This window comes from Rhinichthys klamathensis, unplaced genomic scaffold (genome assembly GCF_029890125.1).
Source record: "Rhinichthys klamathensis goyatoka isolate OS25496 unplaced genomic scaffold, OSU_Roscu_1.1 h1tg000476l_1, whole genome shotgun sequence".
In the NCBI taxonomy this organism is placed as follows: Eukaryota; Metazoa; Chordata; class Actinopteri; order Cypriniformes; family Leuciscidae; genus Rhinichthys; species Rhinichthys klamathensis.
Genome location: NW_026606964.1, coordinates 92,268 through 116,912, shown reverse-complemented (window position 1 = coordinate 116,912; position 24,645 = coordinate 92,268). Strand labels below are relative to the sequence as shown.

Below are 24,645 nucleotides of genomic sequence, written 5' to 3'. Positions count from 1 at the left end.
TTAACTTGTTTAAAAAATATTGTTATTGTGATTATTTTTTTTGCAGAAAACATAGTGGTGTACAGCTTTAACTCGTTGTTTTAAACTTAAGACCAGTCTGTAAATGCCTCCGTTTAACAGGTAAGAATGAATTTTGCAATGAGGGCGTGGCTATCGAACAAACGCTCTCTGGCTATTCAGCGACTCGCAAGCTCGTTTAGAGCGGGGACCAAGAGTCCCCACAGAACCTTTCTGAGGATGCTAGGCCTCATGGCCTCTGCTTAATAAATACGTCCGCAGAGTATGCTACACATACTGCAGTACTGGCTAAAACCACAGGTTTCCCCCCAATCATGGCGCTAAAGCCATCTCTATATCAGGGTAAACCACGGCTGCACCAGAGCCCTGGTCGAAACCCAGTCTCTTGGAGTCAGGGGTGAGCTTGGACCAGCACGGAGAGACGGTTTCATATCAACTGCCTAGAATTGATGGTGGTTTTAAAACCTTTCTACCACATTTGTCAGGTCACCATGTCCTGGTCCACACGGACAACACAACAGTAGTGTCCTATATAAACTGCCAGGGGGGGAGGGGCTCAGGTTGAGACGACTGTACGAACTGGCCAGAAGTCTCCTCTTATGGGCAGAAAACAACCTGCGCTCGCTGAGAGCAACGCATGTTCCACGGAAACTGAACCAGGAAGCAGATATGTTGTCCCGGGGCAATGTGTCCCCAGGGGAATGGACCCTCCATCCCCAAACAGTTCAAATTATCTGGAGTGTTTTCAGGAGGGCAGAGGGCAAATTCTTTGCCTCCAAAGACAACTCTCACTGCCCAATATTTTTCTCGAAAAGCAGGAATGCGCTGGCCCACGAATGGCCCAGCCTTCCCCTGTATGCCTTTCCTCCAGTCTTGCTCCTCCCTCAGGTCATAAAGAGGATCAGGGAGGGCAGACACTCAGTCCTACTAGTGGCCCCTCTCTGGCGGACCCAACCTTGGTTCCCCGAGTTGATTCTGCTGCTCACAGCAGCCCCATGGCCAATACCCATGAGGAAAGACCTAGGCGAACAGGAAGATTTGGCACCCCCCGTCCCAAACTATGGGCCCTCAATGTGTGGCCCCTCGACGGGAGCTAGTGGAGCTCCCAGCAAGTGTCCTGAGCACAATCAATGAGGCTAGAGCTCCGTCCACAAAGACGCCTCTATGCTCTTAAGTAGTCTGTGTTCTCTGGCTGGTGCTCAGCAAGAAACCAGGACCCAAACCTATGTGAGGTGTCACTGATACTTTTCTCCAAACTCATTCAACCCTGTTTAAAGCACAAGTGATCACTCTCTCTGCTCTTCCCACATCGGAAGATGAGCAGCAATTACACCTACTCTGCCCGGTACAGACGCTCCGCTCAGTACAAACAGTCAGAGCAGCTCTTTATCTCTTAAACCAGCAGCCATATCACCCTGTAGCCCAAGACTGGTTGCCCACTGAAGCTAAGCAGGGCTGAGCCTGGTTAGTACCTGGATGGGAGATCTCCTGAGAAAACCAGGTTGCTGCTGGAAGAGGTGTTAGTGAGGCCAGCAGGGGGCGCTCACCCTGTGGTCTGTGTGGGTCCTAACGCCCCAGTATAGTGACGGGGACACTGTACTGTCAAAGAGCACCGTCCTTTGGATCAGACGTTAAACCGAGGTCCTGACTCTCTGTGGTCATTAAAAATCCCAGGATGTCTTTCGAAAGAGTAGGGGTGTAACCCCGGCATCCTGGCCAAATTTGCCCAGTGGCCTCTGTCCATCATGACCCCCTAATCATCCCCATATATATATACACTGATTGGCTTCATCACTCTGTCTCCTCTCCACCAGTAAGCTGGTGTGTGGTGGGCGTTCTGGCGCAATATGGCTGCCGTCGCATCATCCAAGTGGATGCTGCACATTGGTGTTGGTTGAGGAGATTCCCGCTTCCATGTGAAGCGCTTTGAGTGCCTAGAAAAGCGCTATATAAATGTAATGAATTATTATTATTATTATTATTTATGAGCTTCGGTGGTCGCACAGTGCTTGATCATAAAGCAAAGATTATGCCGATGGCTGGTGGATGCTATGGCTTTAGTATATGCCTCTATGGGCCTGCAATGCCCCATAGGCATCACAGCTCCCTCCACTAGAGGCATGCCTCCTCCTGGGCATGGTCCAGTGGAGTATCTATTGGCGATATATGTATAGTGGCCGGCTGGTCCTCGCAGTCCATCTACGCCAGGTTTTATAACTTGGAAGTCCCTGCACTGCAGGCACATATCCTTTCTGTGTGATGAAGTCAGCCTCAGTGAGCCAGGCCCATCATAATTAGGGCTTTTGCCCGTTCAACACGTCATGCCAAAAGGCCCTTGCTTCGGACCCTTATGCAAGCATCCTGACATCAGAAGATGTCGTTGCTCTTATCATAGCACAGCGTGATTGGGTTGGTTCCCCATAGCGTATAGCTACGCAACACATATGACCGTTCGAAGGGAGATATATTGAACCATATTTGCACAAAATATTATTTTGTGTTAATATAATTCCAAAATTGTGTTATATTTTCCGTATTTTGTTGTATATTTTCTGTCCTAAAGAGCATATATATTTTATTTTATTTTTAATTTCACAGTGATATCTCATCATAAAAGAGAAGATCTAAAGCAGTGGTTCTCAACCCTGTCCTGGCGTACCCCCAACACTACACGTTTTCCTTGTCTCCCTAATCAAACACACCTGATTCAACTCATCAGCTCATTATCACATGGGTTAATGAGCTGATGAGTTGAATCAGGTGTGTTTGATTAGGGAGACAAGGAAAACGTGTAGTGTTGGGGGTACGCCAGGACAGGGTTGAGAACCACTGATCTAAAGCAATAGATATGTCAATATAACAGTTTATCAATGTTGAGATTTAGTTTGCATAATTAGAATTTTTCAGCACAATTAAATGTAAAATTGGTATTTTTCATACCTTAAGGCTTAAGCTACCTACATGGCACTGCTATCATGCATTTTTGTGGTCAGGGGGCATGCCTGTTTTGAAAAATAACCATTAGAATTGGTGCCCTTTTTGATACCAATTTTCTCCCCGCCTCACGGACTATAAAGACCTTCAAACAAGGTTAAGCATTATTTATTTTACTTTTATGAATATGAAATGTACCCACCTTATCTATTTAGTGCTGGAGTCAGCGGGCCCGTGACGTCATACGGCAGCTGCGGTGACGTCAGGAGGGGGCGGGGCCTGTCGGAGCCTCTGCTGACCTCATACTTTTTCATCCAGCGTTCATCAGCTCTTCTTCCTCTCCGACGCAAACGCTCACACGGTCATAAACGCGAGTTCGTGGGATACTTCATTTCACAGCGGGCGGACGCGGGATGGATTGTTTTGTGTGATTTGTTTCGCCTGAAGGATTTAAGAGAAGCTCTGTAAGGGTTAAAGAGAAACAGAAGGATACACGTTGACAAAAGACCCCTATATGAGGCTTCGAAAGTGAAGAGAGAAAACTAGTAATAAAAGCCATAAGGTAAAGTTATGCTGACCGCCGAATGAAAGGACGCTGTTTTATTTGGTTTTGTTTATAGTAAATGGTGAAGTGTTTTTTAAATCAGATGTGAGTGTGAAATGTGAGAAAGTCTTGAGTAACGGTCCTTCTCTCGCAGATATGTTGGGTGGTTTATAAAAAGATCTTGTATCTTCTTGAGTTGAGTTAGACGCCTCGCTGGCACTTTACGTGTTTCTGTGTGTGATTTCTCGCACACAACAGGGGAAAGCGATCGACTCTACACTTCTCTGGTGTCTTGTTCATCTGTTTTCTCTATCACATCCAAACTTGTTGCTATAGGGAGAATCTTTTTTCTTAGCATTTTGTCCTCGTATCCTACGTTTGTTTATTCGGCTGAACATTTCGTTTACATTGATTCATTATTATTATCAGTAATCAAAATATCTGTTTATTTATTATGTTACACAGTTGTATTTCAAAATGGAAAAATGGAACGATGACGTATAGAACGTTCGAACGTGTATGATGTCATCATTTGACTTTCAAATGTAGCGATTATTTCAGGCTGCAGGTTTGTGTGGAACTTGATTTGGACTTTAGAATTGTTATATATATATATATATATATATATATACACATATATATATATATATATATATATATATATATACACATATATATATATATATATATATATATATATATATATATATATATATACACATTTATATATATATATATATATATACACATTTATATATATGTATATATATATATATATATATATATATATATATTTCAAGCCGTATACTTGAAATCCTTTACTAATAAGCAATGGAATAAGAAATAAACAATGAAATGTATTAGCCTAACTTTACATTTACATTGCAATAACTTACACTAGGTGACATTGTTACAGTGTAATTATGCATTTATGAACTGAGTAATATGAATTAACAACATGTACTTACTATAGACTCGAGTTAAGGTTGGGACTATTTTGGCTGAGGGTTAGTTGCATGTTATTCATAATTTATTACTATGGTTAGTAGCACATGTAACATGTGTAACAAGGACACTGTAAAATAAAGTGTTACCCACTTTATTTTATCAGTGTCCTTGTTACATGTTACTTGCCATAGTAATAACAGTAAATTACCGGTATGTATAATTACATCCAACTATACCTCAACCAAACCCTAACCCTATAGTAAGTACATATAGTTAATTAATATTACTCAGTTCATAAATGCATAATTACACTGTAACAATGACAGCTTAAAATAAAGTGTAGCTTAACCTAAAGTGCTTTCATAATGAATGTGCTCATCTGTTTTCCTAGGTAAATGCAACTAACCGCTATCCAGTATTTAAACACAGCCATGGTATTGGTCTGGACTAACTATACAGTACAGAATGGCATATTCACAATATTCCTCCTTTTACTGTAGGACTAGTAATAGGATTCAGAACATATTGGACACAAATGGAAAACATGAGTGAGAGCAACATAAAAAAAAACATCTGTCATGGTTTCTGTTTACAATCAATTTCTCAAATACGACCAAAGCAAGTCTGCTTCCTAAAGCTGACATGTTCCTTTGAAATGTCAATACTGCAGGACACACACTGCATTGATGAACGGGACACACACTGCATTGATGAACCGCCGTGACACCCTTGTACCCACTCTAATCTGAAGAGGACGTCCGGCTCCTCTGTCCTCTAGATCAACCTTGCGTCTGACAGCAGAGGAGCTTTTCTAATCTAGTAAATGTACATTGGGTTCCAGTATATCAGGTGTGTGGTCTGTTGCATGTGTTCGCTGACGGCACATGACCTCTGACCTTCACAACAGCTGCTGGACAGAAGAAAACCTTGTTGTTGGACCTTTAATAGTGAATCCTTTTGACAGATAAGTGCTGTGTCACAGTGGATGTGTTTCTGCTTTGTTGTTATATATGAAGGTATCAGTAATGATTATAACTTTAAGTTAGAGGTTAGTTTTTCTTGTGAAGTTTTTTTGTGCGAGTGCAAAGGAAAGTGTTGAAAGAGTTCCCATTTATCTCTGGTCCAACATATTGAATTGCATACATATGCTTATGTTTTTTTACTAAAACTAATTTACTTCACGTGTTTAAGCTTTTAGATCAAAAGCTCTTTAAAGATCATGCAAAACATAAAGTTAGTCAAGTGTGTCCAAACTTTTCATTGGTACTCTACATGTGCATTATGTACAGAATCATATTAGTGTGATTATTTTTCATGCACTCTTGTCAATAGAATCTTGTTTGGCAGTCGTTCAGAACTGGTTTTGATCCTGCATCCAGTGAGAGGACAGTCACTTTGACAATTCAATTCTCTGTACTTCTATGCATGCATATGTTCAGAGAAATGCAAAAATATATCATCCAGACTAAAATGCAAAATCTTTCATCATTTACTGTACCAAACCCATATGATTTTCCTTTCTTTCTTGTTTTTTTGGAAGTGTTTTCATGTTGCTCTGCTCCATCCAGTAGAAGTGAATGGTGTTCTGTCAAACTCCCTAAAACGACAAAAAAGTACCATAAAAGTAGTCCATATGACCCGTGCACTGTACTACAAGGTTTTATACAAAAGCTGTGAGTGAGAAACACACTGAAATGTAAGTATAAGCCACTGTAAATCTCCCCTTCCGTCGTAGATATTATTGAATAAATGTTCATATTAAAATTGGACATTCTACAGCCAGTAATAAGACAGTAATCAATGACATTTGGCATCAGGACATCAAACCTGGTGTTACAATTAGAATATAGAAAAACTTGAATGAGATTTGAGAACAATAGTGGAGGACAGGATCAGTGATACGTTTCTTAAGGTTCACACAATGTCACTTGTGGTCGTTTTTGGACATTTCTGACACTGATGATCACCAGCCTTTAATGTATGAAAGGAAGCGGCTTCGACATTTTGGAGATATTTTTAGCATCTCTACCCACATTTTTTTTTTATGGTTTCATCTTGTGGGCCATATATGCTGTCTTTTTTCCACATACGTTTCATGTTGTTCTGAGTGTCTGTTTATTTATTATAAGGTTGTTGTGAAGGTTTCAGACTTAAAGGGATAGTTCATTCAAAAATAGTTTTGCAAAAATGACTAACAGTCATCATTTACTCTCCCTCATGTCGATCCAAACCCGTTCATCTTCAAAACACAAAATTAGATATTTTAAAGTCCCCCTGTGGTGAAAATCAAGCTTTTAATTGTTTATATGTCTATGTGGTGTTTTTTATTTTGCTTTAATAAGTCTCATAAGTCAACACCATTGCTGAGTATTTTCTTTGAACCAAAGACAGTCTCAAGATTGCTGTAAAAATGATTAACAGATTTAATTTAGGCTTTTATTCACATATAAACATTGATCAATGCACACATGATATATGGTCAACAGAAACTCAAGCATGAGAACCAATCAGTTCATTACCATGTGTCACGTGTGTGGTTTGAACCAATGAGGTTTGTTTCTACGCATCAAGCAAGTATGGTTGAGCTTCTCGCTGATCAATGTTTACGTGAATAAAGGCATAAATGAAGTGTTTTCATCAAATAAAGCGATCGAGTCTCTTCAGAACATTTTTACTAAATCATTTGAACTAGATTCAAATGGATTAATTTTACGATCTCTTTATGACCTTTTTGAAGCAGCAACTTTTGACTTTAGTGTTACGAATATGAACGAACGTCTTACGGGTTTGGAACGGCGTGATGTCAAAATTGAGTAAAATGAAACTTTTCATCTCAAAATCTCTCAAAACATTTGTATTTTAGAGAAGTATACTTAAATATTCCAATTCAGGATTGATTTTTGTTTATGTAATCCTTCCCCCCCAAAGAATTTAAGACTCTAAACCCTTTTATGTTTCCTGTTGCGATTAAGAAGCTCAGAGTGTGTGTAAACCGCTGCTGCACTGGTGATATCTCTTGTTTGAGGCTGGTCTGGAAAACAGACGCCTGTCTAATCTGATCTTCTTTTGTCCCCTCCCTGTTTTCTTCGAGCACTTCTCATTGCTCTTACTGCCAATAAGAAAGAACCTTCGTTTTTTTTGCCGGTGTACAATATAAGCAGTATTCACGTGAGCCAACGGAGGTCACACAGTAAATTAGCTTGAAATTGACCTGGAATGGCATGTGGTCAATGCAGTATTGTGCAGCTGGTCTCTCGTATGTTTTAAACGTTTTCCTTGCCAATCTGTGGTAGAGGAACCTTAATAAAAATGCTGAAACCAAACAGTTGTTATGCATGCTTAAAAAAAACTGAGTGGAAAGAAAGCTGATCTGTTATACCATAAAAATTCACTTAATATCTACTGCTTGCCATAAGTCTAATGCATTAAATGCAGATGCAAATGATTACAGTACTTACGTGTACTTACAGTGTACTTACCTAGAAAGTACTGGCTAATATAAGGTAAGTACATGGGTTAGGGGTAGGTTCAGGGTTAGTACCTAGTTATTACCCAGTAATTATAATTACTATAATAAGTACATAGTAAGTACATGGGTAACAGGACTGTAAAAGGAAGCGTTACCAAGCTATGTTATTCACCTTGTACTTCTTACTTGAGCATTAATTAATGTAAGTTCTTTGAAATAAATAGATGGCCTGATGTTAGTTTGGGAAAGTTTTGAATCAATGCTGCACAGTGAACAGCTGGTGTTTTACAGCTGTACGTAGAAATGCAGAACTGAACCATCTGTCAAAAAAAAAAAAAATAGATTAATAAAAGATTCATATCATTTGTACGTCTGTAAAGTTATTTATACAAACAGTAAATTACCGTATTTACATTTTAGGCCACATCCACACGAAACCAGAGCTTTCCCTATCCAATCTTTTTTTTTCCTCGTTCTAAATTTTTTTTTGTAAACACGGCATCGTCTCAAGAAATATATATGCGTACACACGAAACCACTGAAACCGATGTGGTATACATGCCAGACCAGTATGTGGCGCTGTAATTCTGCCACAGAGATACACTAAACAAGGAGACGAAGACTTGGAGCTTGCGCGCTCTACACGAACCCCACACGACAGCAAGGCGAAGACGAAGATTGCTCACCGTAGGAGCAGAAGATTGTGCTTTAGTAAAGCTAATAGACTCAGTAGCTTCTGCAGCGCGAACACAAGCATATAGTCCGCCATTGTTGTTGCTGTTACGTGTGACGTAGCGGTGTGTGACTAATGCTGACACGTGGTGTGATGACATCATCGTTTCACAAAATGTACGGATTGGCCGTACACACGAAAACGCAAGGGTGTCGGTTTCAGATTTATCCACTCCGGGACCCGGTTTCAAAAAGTAGCGGTTTCAGTGTTTCAAAACGCCGGATCCGTCTGGACGAGGCGCCAATACGATACAAAATTTATAAAAACGCGTCTCCGTGTGGACAGGGCCTAAGATGATGTCAAAACGTCATATTGTATGTTAGTGTCTCCAGTTTTTGGAATATGTTGAACATTGCTCTAAATAAATAAATACAGTTATTGCTGTTGTCCCAGGGAATCAATTCCCTATAGTTCTAGTTTGTAATCACGTCTTGTATCCTGTTTAGTCGTGTTACAAGAAAGATATCAATGTGTATATAATTCATGTCCCAGTGCTGATCTCCCTGTCTGGATTGCTTTGTGATAGTGGCCAGCTGACTGCTCCCTTACTTGTTCAGTTTGGTTACTGCCCAAAATGGGACCAATCAAGAGACCAATTCAAACCTTAGATAAAATCATTCATTTCCTCAAAACTATTATAACCCTCCTTTTCTACAGAGACTTCGACGGCTAAAGGTACTTTACAACAAGGGTCTGCAGGTTAACATTAATTATTGCAATGGATAAAAAGAACTAACCTCAAAAACAGTTTTACACAATTTTTTGACCTATTTTACCTTATTAATAAACATTTCAAGTTGGATAAATGAACTGTCAATTTTTGAACCAACATAAACTTTTAACCTTATTGGTGCAGTGAACACAATGGCCAATCAGAGACATATATGTTGAGGGTGTGACCGCAATGGCCAATCAGAGACATATATGTTGAGCATGTGACCGCAATGGCAAATCAGAGACACATATGTTGAGCGTGTGAACGCAATGGCCAATCAGAGACACACATATGTTGAGTGCGTGAACACAATGGCCAATCAGAGACACATATGTTGAGCATGTGAACCCAATGGCCAATCAGACACATGTGTTGAGCGTGTGAACACAATGGCCAATCAGAGACACATATGTTGAGCGTGTGAACGCAATGGCCAATCAGAGACACATATGTTGAGTATGTGAACACAATGGCCAATCAGACACATGTGTTGAGCGTGTGAACACAATGGCCAATCAGAGACACATATGTTGAGCTTGTGAACACAATGGCCAATCAGAGACATATATGTTGAGCATGTGAACGCAATGGCCAATCAGAGACACATATGTTGAGCATGTGAACGCAATGGCCAATCAGAGACACATATGTTGAGCATGTGAACACAATGGCCAATCAGAGACATATATGTTGAGCATGTGAACGCAATGGCCAATCAGAGACACATATGTTGAGCATGTGAACGCAATGGCCAATCAGAGACATATATGTTGAGCATGTGAACACAATGGCCAATCAGAGACACATATGTTGAGCATGTGAACACAATGGCCAATCAGAGACATATATGTTGAGCATGTGAACACAATGGCCAATCAGAGACACATATGTTGAGCGTGTGAACACAATGGCCAATCAGAGACACATATGTTGAGTATGTGAACACAATGGCCAATCAGAGACATATATGTTGAGCATGTGAACGCAATGGCCAATCAGAGACACATATGTTGAGCATGTGAACGCAATGGCCAATCAGAGACACATATGTTGAGCATGTGAACACAATGGCCAATCAGAGACATATATGTTGAGCATGTGAACGCAATGGCCAATCAGAGACATATATGTTGAGCATGTGAACGCAATGGCCAATCAGAGACACATATGTTGAGCATGTGAACGCAATGGCCAATCAGAGACATATATGTTGAGCATGTGAACACAATGGCCAATCAGAGACACATATGTTGAGCATGTGAACACAATGGCCAATCAGAGACATATATGTTGAGCATGTGAACACAATGGCCAATCAGAGACACATATGTTGAGCATGTGAACGCAATGGCCAATCAGAGACACATATGTTGAGTATGTGAACACAATGGCCAATCAGAGACATATATGTTGAGCATGTGAACGCAATGGCCAATCAGAGACACATATGTTGAGCATGTGAACGCAATGGCCAATCAGAGACACATATGTTGAGCATGTGAACACAATGGCCATCAGAGACACATATGTTGAGCATGTGAACACAATGGCCAATCAGAGACACCTTTGTTGAGGGTGTGAACGCAATGGCCAATCAGAGACACATATGTTTAACGTGTGAACGCAATGGCCAATCAGAGACACATATGTTTAACGTGTGAACGCAATGGCCAATCAGAGACACATATGTTTAACGTGTGAACGCAATGGCCAATCAGAGACACATATGTTTAACGTGTGAACGCAATGGCCAATCAGAGACACATATGTTTAACGTGTGAACGCATTGGCCAATCAGAGACACATATGTTTAACGTGTGAACACAATGGCAAATTAGAGACACATATGTTGAGTATGTGAACACAATGGCCAATCATAGACACATATGTTTAACATGTGAACGCAAATTGGCCAATCAGAGACACATATGTTGAGCGAGACTGTGAGACTGTGAGAGTCTTGATCAACTGCGCTCTTGTCCTCTGAGTCACTTCATTACAGTGAATGAATCAGTCAGGTCCAATAATAAAAGTGATAGATGAGCTTGTGACTGTGTCATTTTCCTACATCTTAAATCATACGGATGACTTCAGCGATGCGTCATCACAGTTACACCAGGTGGGAGATAAATCAGATCAGTTCAAGCCTGAAGGGGATTCACTACGAAAGAGATACAGTGCATAAAAGTGGAACAAATATTCAGTGAATTTGCTCCTGAGTGTTAAAATCAGATCTGGCCAAACTTGGTCAATTTTTAAATCTACTTTGAAAACGCATTTTTTTCTCAATAGCTTTGAATATATCTTGATGTGTGTATTTTATGTTCATGTTTTTATTTGTATTGTTTGTCTTTTTGGCCTTGTTAAGCACTTTGGTCAACGCCAGTTTTTTTTAAATGTGCTCTACAAAATTGTATTGTATTGTATAAAAATACATAATAGGCAGCTAGATGTGCAGTGAAAATAATTCTCCAACTCTTGGAGTATTTGACATGGTAATGGATATGACAATATTGATATGTTTGGTGTTGGTGGAACAGATCTGCTGCTGCTGTTGGTTATTGCTGTTGCACAGGACAGGACCAGCTACTGCCAATAAATACACGACACGCTGCTGTCAGCATGTTAGACTCTGTATGTAAGGCTGCTGTATAATATAGCTAGTGATGGGGACGAGACCGCCTATGCCGAGTCCGAGTCAAGACCGAGTCCATTGGTTTTTTAAATACAGTCGATTCCGAGTCGAGACCGAGTCCATTGGTTTTCAAATACAGTCGAGTCCGAGTCAAGACCGAGTCTTTGAAGGGTTGAGACCGAGTCCATTGGTTTCTAAATACAGTCGAGTCCGAGTCAAGACCGAGTCTTTGAAGGGTTGAGTCCGAGTCGAGACCAAGTCCATTGGTTTCCAAATACAGTCGAGTCCGAGTCAAGACCGAGTCTTTGAAGGGTCGAGTCCGAGTCAAGACCGAGTCCATTGGTTTCTAAATACAGTCGAGTCAATACAGTCCAAACTTGGTCAATTTTTAAATCTACTTTGAAAACGCATTTTTTTCTCAATAGCTTTGAATATATCTTGATGTGTGTATTTTATGTTCATGTTTTTATTTGTATTGTTTGTCTTTTTGGCCTTGTTAAGCACTTTGGTCAACGCCAGTTTTTTTTAAATGTGCTCTACAAAATTGTATTGTATTGTATAAAAATACATAATAGGCAGCTAGATGTGCAGTGAAAATAATTCTCCAACTCTTGGAGTATTTGACATGGTAATGGATATGACAATATTGATATGTTTGGTGTTGGTGGAACAGATCTGCTGCTGCTGTTGGTTATTGCTGTTGCACAGGACAGGACCAGCTACTGCCAATAAATACACGACACGCTGCTGTCAGCATGTTAGACTCTGTATGTAAGGCTGCTGTATAACATAGCTAGTGATGGGGACGAGACCGCCTATGCCGAGTCCGAGTCAAGACCGAGTCCATTGGTTTTTTAAATACAGTCGATTCCGAGTCGAGACCGAGTCCATTGGTTTTCAAATACAGTCGAGTCCGAGTCAAGACCGAGTCTTTGAAGGGTTGAGACCGAGTCCATTGGTTTCTAAATACAGTCGAGTCCGAGTCAAGACCGAGTCTTTGAAGGGTCGAGTCCGAGTCGAGACCAAGTCCATTGGTTTCCAAATACAGTCGAGTCCGAGTCAAGACCGAGTCTTTGAAGGGTCGAGTCCGAGTCAAGACCGAGTCCATTGGTTTCTAAATACAGTCGAGTCGGAGTCAAGACCGAGTCTTTGAAGGGTCGAGTCCGAATCAAGACCGAGTCCATTGGTTTCTAAATACAGTCGAGTCCGAGTCAAGACCGAGTCTTTGAAGGGTTGAGTCCGAGTCAAGACCGAGTCCATTGGTTTCTAAATACAGTCGAGTCCGAGTCAAGACCGAGTCTTTGAAGGGTCGAGTCCGAGTCGAGACCGAGTCCATTGGTTTCTAAATACAGTCGAGTCCGAGTCAAGACCGAGTCTTTGAAGGGTTGAGTCCGAGTCAAGACCGAGTCCATTGGTTTCTAAATACAGTCGAGTCCGAGTCAAGACCGAGTCTTTGAAGGGTCGAGTCCGAGTCGAGACCGAGTCCATTGGTTTCCAAATACAGTCGAGTCCGAGTCAAGACCGAGTCTTTGAAGGGTTGAGACCGAGTCCATTGGTTTCTAAATACAGTCGAGTCCGAGTCAAGACCGAGTCTTTGAAGGGTCGAGTCCGAGTCGAGACCAAGTCCATTGGTTTCCAAATACAGTCGAGTCCGAGTCAAGACCGAGTCTTTGAAGGGTCGAGTCCGAGTCAAGACCGAGTCCATTGGTTTCTAAATACAGTCGAGTCGGAGTCAAGACCGAGTCTTTGAAGGGTCGAGTCCGAATCAAGACCGAGTCCATTGGTTTCTAAATACAGTCGAGTCCGAGTCAAGACCGAGTCTTTGAAGGGTTGAGTCCGAGTCAAGACCGAGTCCATTGGTTTCTAAATACAGTCGAGTCCGAGTCAAGACCGAGTCTTTGAAGGGTCGAGTCCGAGTCGAGACCGAGTCCATTGGTTTCCAAATACAGTCGAGTCCGAGTCAAGACCGAGTCTTTGAAGGGTCGAGTCCGAGTCGAGACCGAGTCCATTGGTTTCCAAATACAGTCGAGTCAGAGTCAAGACCGAGTCTTTGAAGGGTCGAGTCCGAGTCGAGACCGAGTCCATTGGTTTCCAAATATAGTCGAGTCCGAGTCAAGACCAAGTCTTTGAAGGGTCGAGTCCGAGTCGAGACCCAGTCCATTGGTTTCCAAATACAGTCGAGTCAGAGTCAAGACCGAGTCTTTGAGGAAGCAAGTCCGAGTCGAGAATTTGTCTCGACGTCAGTTTTGATATTCATGATTTAATATCACCCCAGTTAATAATCAACAGTTAGGCCTACAGACTAAGCTAGATTGGGAATTGTTTAGAGGAGCAGTCTTAACTAGTGATGGGGACGAGACCGCCTATGCCGAGTCCGAGTCAAGACCGAGTCTTTGAAGGGTCGAGTCCGAGTCGAGACCGAGTCTTTGAAGGAACAAGTCCGAGAAAGCAGAAATCGGTCTCGAGTTCGAGACCGGACTCGAGTACTACATCACTAAATATAGCGTACATGAATTGCCCACAGCAGATCTGTAAGGAGCTCGGGAAGGAGAGGGTTTCTGAAAGCACTCTGCAACTAAAGCCTAGTTCACACTACATGATTTTAAGCCCGATTTGCAAATCGTTGAGCTCACCGACAGGTCAGGGTGTTATCGCGGGGGATTAGCGGGCGATGAACGCTCGCCAATCTGTTAGTATGAAAGAGCCAACAACGCATCAAAGACGCTCGCAGACGCGACGCCGAGCCCAGAAAAATATCTAGCATGCTAGATATCCAGAGCTGTCGCACGACTCAAGCTCACATGATGTCATGAGCTACAGCCAATCAGAGCAAGGCATGTTCGCGTGTTGTGTTCTTCTTCGTCTTCTTCGCTGGGTATTGGCGCGCGTGCTGTTTCGCGTCATTTCCGGTTCGTTTTATCGCGTGATTTTTCGTGACAAAACGTGGTTTGTAGACAAGATAGAATCGTTGGGTGACAGAGTTGTTGTCAACGCGTGTAGTGCGTTACCTCCTGTTGCGGATCAATCACGTTGTGTCGTGTGGTGTGAACTAGCTCAACAACTTGAACACTCCTGATTTCACAGAGAGCAAGTCATGTAGTGTGAACTGCACATTTCAGCCCAATGTTTTAAAATCATGTAGTGTGAACTTGGCTTTATACAGCAAATGCTGACCCGTATCTGACGGTTGAGCTGCGAGCTCATTGGCTACCAGTGTTGGGGAAAGTTACTTTGAAAAGTAATGCGTTACAATATTGCGTTACTCCCTTAAAAAGTAACTTATTGTGTTACTTAGTTACTTTTTAGAAAAGTAATGTGTTACGTTACTTTTGCGTTACTTTTTTTCCACCTGGGCTGGGCTTGAGATTTACTCCTGTACAGTAGAGTACAGTAGAGTACAGTAGAGGGCGCCGCTCAAACAAACCTTTCAGCTGCTGCTGTTCTGGGTAACAGAAGAAGAGGATGCAGGAGAAACAAATTTAACACTTACTTTACCAATAAAAACATATAAAAAAATCTATAGTCATTTTTGCTTATGGTTTAACTGAAAAATCGGAGGTCAGAAGCAAGTACTTTGGTCAATAAAGATTAAATGCATACAAATGTATGTTTTATTTAACATATTTAGGTATTGGAGGTTTGCATAGTGTTCTGATTCTGCATTTCACTGATTTTATTCATTTTGAGGAATATTGAATCTTTTTTGTGCAAGTGAGATGAGTAAATCCACGCTTACATTTAATCTAGAACTATAATAACCATCATGTTTACACACAACGCCTCTGCACTTCGATTTGTCTCAACATTAGGACAGAAGAGCTGTCAGTCAATAAAGGGGAAAACAAAGTAACTTGCGTAACTTATTAGAAAAAGTAACTCAGATATTTTGTTGTAAATTGTAAAAGTAATGCGTTACTTTACTAGTTACTTGAACAAGTAATCTGATTACGTAACTCAAGTTACTTGTAATGAGTTACCCCCAACACTGTTGGCTACTGATACAGCAGGAACCAATCAGCTGCGCCCTATAGAGAAAGATGTGATTGCAAGCAGATTGAGTTAAGAAACTGTCAGCATGCGTCATCTAGAGTTTCATGGCAGAACTTTGTATTTACAATATACTATAATGTAGATACTGATATAGATGTTTTAATAATTAAATGATTATGTAATGATTGAATGATGACAGGTTTTTATTTTGTTTTAACACTAGAGTGATGTATTCCTTCAAAACGAGCACCAGAAATAACACAGAACTGGAAAATGTAAATGCATTATGCATGACATGGATCATATTTAATTAATCTCTGTGATAAAATACAATAAAATATATTATTTCTATGAATGTAACTAAGTTCAAATGATAAATAATGAGTTCCTGTTGCTGTGTGATTCTAAGTTTAAAGTTTTGCTCGTCTTTTCTTCTCTATTGTGTCGTATATATCCGAGTGAAACGGCTTCTGGAACAAGAACAGATGTAGAGAAGAGAAGAGAAGCTGCAAGAGGGAGTTATTCTGATTCAAGATTACCAGGATCATGAATTTAACACAATAATAATGTGCAGCGATAAATCGTTTAGAATAAAAATAAAAACTAGAATTGTCTATTTTGATTTCATGTTGACTTAAAATTATAGATCCTGGAATTATTGGACATGTGTTATTTCATTGTACTTTCTTGGAAGTCCCATTAACAGGCTCATATATGTTGAATAGTCAAGTCACCTTTATTTATAAAGTGCTTTTTACAATACACATTGTTTCAAGGCAGATTTACAGGAAAATAATGCAATAACGTTTGTTTTGGCTGTACAGTAGAAGAAAATAGCGTCATAGTCCAGTTTAAGTTATGATGTAAAAATCATCAGTTATTAATTTAGTTCATTTATTTATACAGCAGCTGTGGAGAAAACAGTGATGTTATTGTCCAGCTTAAGTAAGTTCAGTGATGGTTTATTTTTGTTGTAATAAAAGTTATTAATGTAGTTTATTTATAAATATAGCCGCTCTAGAGAAAACAATGATGTGATCGTCCAGTTCAGTTCAGTGTCAATGCAGGCAGATCAATAATAATATTGTTGAATATTAAATGCAACCACCATTTCGTCATCTATATGGTAGGTACATATATCGGCCTTGCATTGGATGAAGGGGTGGACTCTGGTTTCTGGCTGTTCTCCAGACTGAATGCAGATTTACTGTGAGATTCCTGTAAAGCGAGGGAGTGAAAGCCAACTCGGCGGTTAAAAGGGACTAGTCAGGCAGAAGCAGTGACATTACGACAGTCCTGAACCCTGTAATGTCAGCCACAGGTCTCAGAAGCGTATATCAGGCTCAGTCTATGCATTATGTGTGTGTGAGGGCTGACTCGCACCCAGCCCTTAGTTTGATTCATTTGGGTTGCATTTGATTGATACCAGTGGAGATGCTGGGAACAGGGAATACAAGCCTTCCTTCTGGTCAGGGAAAACACATCTCAGGGATTCCTGGGATGTTTTCAGGAGGATGGAAGAGTTTGTGGTTGAGTACAGAGGGTGGAGAAGATTAAATGAAGGGGTTGGGCTTTGGGTGGAACCAAACTAGATGAGTTGCCAGATTCACGTTCATCTGTTTAGAATAAAACTCAACATGAACACGCTACACATGTCACATGTTGTGAAGTTTGGAAGCTTGCTTCCGCCACAGAATAAAAAATTAAAAAGGTAATTGCAACTTTTTATCTCACAATTCTGACTTTATTTCTCAGAATTGCGAGATTTAAAGTCAGAATTGTGAGATATAAAGTCAGAATTGTGAGATATAAAGTCAGAATTGCGAGATATAACGTCAGAATTGCGAGATATAAAGTCAGAATTGCGAGATATAAAGTCAGAATTGCGAGATATAAAGTCAGAATTGTGAGATATAAAGTCAGAATTGCGAGATATAAAGTCAGAATTGCGAGATATAAAGTCAGAATTGCGAGATATAAAGATATAAAGTCAGAATTGTGAGATATAAAGTCAGAATTGTGAGATATAAAGTCAGAATTGTGTGATATAAAGTCAGAATTGCGAGATATAAAGTCAGAATTGCGAGATATAAAGTCAGAATTGCGAGATATAAAGTCAGAATTGTGTGATATAAAGTCAGAATTGCGAGATATAAAGTCAGAATTGCGAGATATAAAGTCAGAATTGTGAGATATAAAGTCAGAATTGTGTGATATAAAGTCAGAATTGTGAGATATAAAGTCAGAATTGCGAGATATAAAGTCAGAATTGCGAGATATAAAGTCAGAATTGTGTGATATAAAGTCAGAATTGTGAGGTATAAAGTCAGAATTGCGAGATATAAAGTCAGAATTGCGAGATATAAAGTCAGAATTGCGAGATATAAAGTCAGAATTGTGTGATATAAAGTCAGAATTGTGTGATATAAAGTCAGAATTGCGAGATATAAAGTCAGAATTGTGAGATATAAAGTCAGGATTGTGAGATATAAAGTCAGAATTGTGAGATATAAAGTCAGAATTGCGAGATATAAAGTCAGAATTGTGAGATATAAAGTCAGAATTGCGAGATATAAAGTCAGAATTGCGAGATATAAAGTCAGAATTGCGAGATATAAAGTCAGAATTGCGAGATATAAAGTCAGGATTGTGAGATATAAAGTCAGAATTGCGAGATATAAAGTCAGGATTGTGAGATATAAAGTCAGAATTGCGAGATATAAAGTCAGAATTGTGTGATATAAAGTCAGAATTGTGTGATATAAAGTCAGAATTGCGAGATATAAAGTCAGAATTGCGAGATATAAAGTCAGAATTGTGAGATATAAAGTCAGAATTGCGAGATATAAAGTCAGAATTGCGAGATATAAAGTCAGAATTGCGAGATATAAAGTCAGAATTGCGAGATATAAAGTCAGAATTGTGTGATATAAAGTCAGAATTGTGAGGTATAAAGTCAGAATTGCGAGATATAAAGTCAGAATTGCGAGATATAAAGTCAGAATTGCGAGATATAAAGTCAGAATTGTGTGATATAAAGTCAGAATTGTGTGATATAAAGTCAGAATTGCGAGATATAAAGTCAGAATTGTGAGATATAAAGTCAGAATTGTGTGATATAAAGTCAGAATTGTGAGATATAAAGTCAGAATTGCGAGATATAAAGTCAGAATTGCGAGATATAAAGTCAGAATTGCGAGATATAAAGTCAGAATTGCGAGATATAAAGTCAGAATTGCGAGATATAAAGTCAGAATTGCGAGATATAAAGTCAGAATTGCGAGATATAAAGTCAGAATTGCGAGATATAAAGTCAGAATTGCGAGATATAAAGTCAGAATTGCGAGATATAAAGTCAGAATTGCGAGATATAAAGTCAGAATTGTGAGATATAAAGTCAGGATTGCGAGATTTAAAGTCAGAACAAGCTTCCATACACAAAACATGCAAGAAGAAATGTAATTTTGCAGAAATGTCGTCAAGTGCACGTTTTTTCCAGTGAGCCTCGGTTGCACATATGATGAATTTTAACATCAAGCCAATTGCTTGATCTATAGCGATATTACAGGCAGTTTGTGCTACTATTCAGTTATTCTTAGGGGTGCTTACTAAGTCAAGATGATAGAGTGAGAAAAATCGTATTGATATGCATTGAAGGAGGAACCTAAGCCTTATCTAGAGCCTCAGCAGACTTGTGCCAGAAACACACGAGTAACAGCGACATACTAAATAACTCCGAGCGCTTTTAGCAATGGCATCATGGAGTGACTTTTATATGAGGTTATTGTTGAAAATGTAAAAATCTATTGGTTTTCTGTAGCAATGACCGATCTCCCTTCGTTTCTTTCGCTGGTCTCTCTCTCTCTCTCTCTCTCTCTCTCTCTCTCTCTCTCTCTCTCTCTCTCTCTCTCTCTCTCTCTCTCTCTCTCTCTCTCTCTCTCTCTCTCTCTCTCTCTCTCTCTCTCTCTCTCTCTCTCTCTCTCTCTCTCTGCTGCTCTGTGATTACATGCATCTTGCTCTATTTGTGTCGCTGTTGAATTGTGGTTGTCTAAGTAATGTCCAGTACAGCTGAAAGTGGTATTGATCCGGTATGACTGTGAAGGATGGGCTTGAACTCAAGCATTAGCCTGGTCAATATTCCTCTAAAGGTCCATTTTATAGAAACTCTTTGATATTTAGCCATATTCACACTTTGATTTTGTCATTTGAAAGTCGAGCAAAAGTACATTTTTGCAAATGCATTGTCATGATTTAAAGACGTACACTTATTTGGATGTGTTGAATAACATATACATGATTATAATTTTAACTGTAAATTCTTATTCGATGTTACATTTAAAGTAAATAAATTTACTAAATTGCAAATGTGTAATTACAAATATATTACAAGTTTCGGTAACACTTTATTTGACAGATTCCTTGTTGCATATGTTACATGCACTTAGTAATAACAGTAAATTATGCATAATTAGAAGCAAGTAAGCCTTAACCAAATCCTAACCCTAACCGTACATTAATTAATCATAATCAGTACTCAAGAACATCTTAAAATGAAATGTAACTCAAGTTTATGGAAATTACACATATTTTAGTTTTAGTCAGTACATTCGGCACTACACTTAACCATATTTCAACTGTATAAGTATTTGCATATATGTATTTAAGTGGATCAAAAAAGCACTCAAAAGTTCATTTATAATACATTAAGCTATAAAACATTTTCATTTAATTTCAATTACCATGCAATTAAGGGTCTGGAAATATTACATTCAGTTTGCACTTATAATCTTTAAGCATATAATTTATGTAATAAGTGCTCTTTTTAATTAAACTATATGTACTTATTTTTCACAAGGAAAAAAATATAATCTGTTGCTTTTCAGAACCAGAGATTATGAGTTTTATTCCCTGAACATAAGTAAAAAAAAAAAACTAAAAAAACTTCTGCTATAAAGAGCATTTTGAGAGCTTGAGAAATCCAAAAATAGACTTTAAACGAGCAACAGAAGGAGTGGAGAGAGACTTTCCTCAGATTGTTAAAGCTGGACTTCATTACTCGCTCCCCCTTTTAAAGGGATATTATATCATGGTTGTGTTTGGCCTGCGTTTCAGGACGGGGGGATGTTTTCTGATCTCTCTTTTCCAGTCCAGAAAGGAAAAGAGAGCAGAGGAGAAAGAGGGTGGTCTTTAAACGCGGCGGCCGAAGGGTTTGAAGTTTCCGTCTGGATTCGGTGTCCTGGAGAGAAGGGACGCCCTTTCCTGTTTTTCTCTTTGCTCCTTTTTTTCGTCTCTTTTTCGTTTTTCTTTTTTGCATTTGCATTTATCTTTGTGTTATGTTAATGTGTCGAAGAAAACAGTAACACTTTACAATAAGGTTCATTAGTAAACATTAGTTTACTACCTTAGCTAACAAGAACTAAGAATGAACAATACTTCTAGCATTTATTAATCTTAGTTAATATTCATTTACTAACATTTACTAATACGTTATTAAAATCAAAGGTTGTATTAGTTAACATTAGTTAATGCACTGTGAACTAACATGCATTACATAATGATAACTAATTAACCTTATTGTAAAGTGTTACAGAGAAAATTACAGTAGGATCAGAAAGTCAGTGATGATGATGAAGACTTTCATCATCATTTGCTGAGTGTTGTTGAGACACTATCTGTGTGTCTCAGAGTTGTACCAGGCTTTTAGGAATGTGTAGATAGAGATATCATTCCCATGATGCTCTCTGTTCAGTATTCCTGAGTCCAGCTGTGAAACCTCACGAACAGTGTTTTCAGTTTGACACCTTAATGGTGTTTTACAACATGGTTTACGTTCACACACTTAATTAGGACCTAAAAGTGGTTTTTATTTTTTTTTGCTGGATGATTTAAAAATGAATGTTGACTTAACGCATTTGTTTTCATTGAATTTAAAGGGATAGTTCACCCAAAAATGAAAATCCGCCCATGATTTACTCACCCTAAGTGAATATGACACTCTTCTTTCAGACGAATACAATCAGAGTTATATTAAACAATGTCCTGGCTCTTCCAAGCTTTATAACAGCAGTGAATGGAGGATGAGATTTTGAAGCCCAAAAAAGTGCATCCATCCATGAATGAATGAATGAATGAGGCATTTATATAGCGCTTTCATCCATAATAAAAGTAAATCCATACAGCTCTGTTAATAAAGGCTTTCTGAAGCGATGGGTTTGTTAAGAAAAATATCCATACGTGTATATATAACTTTATCTACTAAAACATCTTGCTTCCGACAGACGGCCGTACGCATCGACTTGCAGTGAAAGAGTTCAGGCCCTTGCACACTGAGTCCGACATTTTCATATGTGTTTTTTCGTATCCGTCATTTGGTGGCTCTGAATTGTCAAAGCACCATTTAAATGCTTGTTACGGATGTGGAAAACACAGAAAATCGAAAATCGACGTAAGGTTTTATTTATTTTTTAATGTGCGAAAATTTCGGACTCAGTGTGCCTTAACCCTTGACCGGACGCATGGCGTATCGAGTAGCCTACTCTAGTTAGTAAACTAAACTGAACATTGACTAGCAAAATGTTGTAGCTTTATCTTAAGGGAAAATTCTACTTTTATATTATGGATAATTGACCTGGTAAAATTAAGATGTAATCTCCCCCCGGAACAAACACGCGCATTTTTTTATTTTTTTTAAATATTGATTTACATTAAGTAACAATTTTGCTTAAGTCTAAATAAAATATTTGGATTAAGTATATGGTGTTTATAATAAATACTTTTTACTTTGTATGAATGTTTTTGTCTTTGGGAAAATTATTATTTTGATTGAAATTAAATAAAAATTTCATCCATAAATATAATTTGAGAAAAACTAATACATTTAAAGTTGTACTAAAAAAAAACAATTTTTTTTTATTGTAGTTGTCACTCACAATTGGAATCGCTGTTTATTGAAGCTGGTTTGAGAAGAATGTTTTTTGAGCTATGAAATCTTTTTCTTCTGTCATTGTAATGGGAAGATTCAGTGTTTGCTAAACTCTCAGTGACACCCGGGCTAATCTGGTCACTCTGCCCGACATGCTGTCTGCACTGTGTGTATAAAAGGCACGCTGAGAGGAACAGTTTTTAGCTCTCACACACACACACACACACACACACACACACACACACACACACAATTTGTGTGACACAAACACTCACTCACACTCACACACACACTCACTCACTTTCTCACACACACACACACGCACAAACACACACACTTCTGTCCTCTTAACCTACACATCACACAAAACTTTCTGCATTTGTAAATAAAAAATAAAAACACATTTTATTATGTTTATGAATCAATTTTCCTTGTGAGGACCAGCAAAAAGTCCTTACATAGTACTAGGGATTCTCAAGTTTTACTATCCTTGTCCTCACAAGTATAGCTAAACATGCCCACTCTCACACACACAAACACACACATACACCCACACACACACTGACTGAATTACTCAAGACTGTTTACTATGGAAGAGAATGATGTTCAGTGTAAGAGTATTCAGAGGTGTTAGCAAGTTCTTCTGATTGGATCTGGCGTCCGCAGGTCATCAGTGTCTCAGTCTCTCAGTGTTTCAGTCTCTCAGTGTCTCAGTCTCTCAGTGTCTCAGTGTCTCAGTGTCTCAGTGTTTCAGTGTTTCAGTCTCTCAGTGTTTCAGTGTCTCAGTGTCTCAGTGTCTCAGTCTCTCAGTGTCTCAGAGTCTCAGAGTCTCAGTGTTTCAGTCTCTCAGTCTCTCAGTGTCTCAGTCTCTCAGTGTCTCAGAGTCTCAGTGTTTCAGTCTCTCAGTCTCTCAGTGTCTCAGTGTCTCAGAGTCTCAGTGTCTCAGTCTCTCAGTGTCTCAGTGTCTCAGTGTCTCAGAGTCTCAGTGTCTCAGAGTCTCAGTGTCTCAGTCTCTCAGTGTCTCAGTGTCTCAGTGTTTCAGTCTCTCAGTGTCTCAGTGTCTCAGTGTCTCAGAGTCTCAGTGTCTCAGTGTCTCAGTGTCTCAGTGTCTCAGTGTCTCAGTGTCTCAGTGTCTCAGTGTCTCAGTGTCTCAGTGTCTCAGTGTCTCAGTCTCTCAGTGTCTCAGTGTCTCAGTGTCTCAGTGTCTCAGTGTCTCAGTGTCTCAGTCTCTCAGTGTCTCAGTCTCTCAGTGTCTCAGTGTCTCAGTGTCTCAGTGTCTCAGTGTCTCAGTGTCTCAGTGTCTCAGTCTCTCAGTGTCTCAGTCTCTCAGTGTCTCAGTGTCTCAGTGTCTCAGTGTCTCAGAGTCTCAGTGTCTCAGTGTCTCAGAGTCTCAGTGTCTCAGTGTCTCAGTGTCTCAGTCTCTCAGTGTCTCAGTGTCTCAGTGTCTCAGTGTCTCAGTGTCTCAGTGTCTCAGTGTCTCAGTCTCTCAGTGTCTCAGTCTCTCAGTGTCTCAGTGTCTCAGTGTCTCAGTGTCTCAGAGTCTCAGTGTCTCAGTGTCTCAGAGTCTCAGTGTCTCAGTGTCTCAGTCTCTCAGTGTCTCAGTGTCTCAGTGTCTCAGTGTCTCAGTGTTTCAGTGTTTCAGTCTCTCAGTGTCTCAGTCTCTCAGTGTCTCAGTGTCTCAGTGTTTCAGTCTCTCAGTGTCTCAGTGTCTCAGTGTCTCAGAGTCTCAGTGTCTCA

General features: G+C 39.6%; 1 protein-coding gene across 2 annotated transcripts in view; it reads left to right on the top strand.

Annotated features, from left to right (window-relative positions):
* Positions 1–3,299: 3,299 nt before the first annotated feature.
* The window catches only part of itgb1a (integrin, beta 1a), a 54,771-nt gene continuing 33,425 nt past the window's right edge, over positions 3,300–24,645 (top strand). For both annotated transcript variants that reach the window (XM_056237034.1, XM_056237033.1), the window contains exon 1: positions 3,300–3,514. The gene's annotated coding sequence lies outside the window, so the exon portion shown is untranslated. The remainder of the gene's footprint in view (positions 3,515–24,645) is intronic.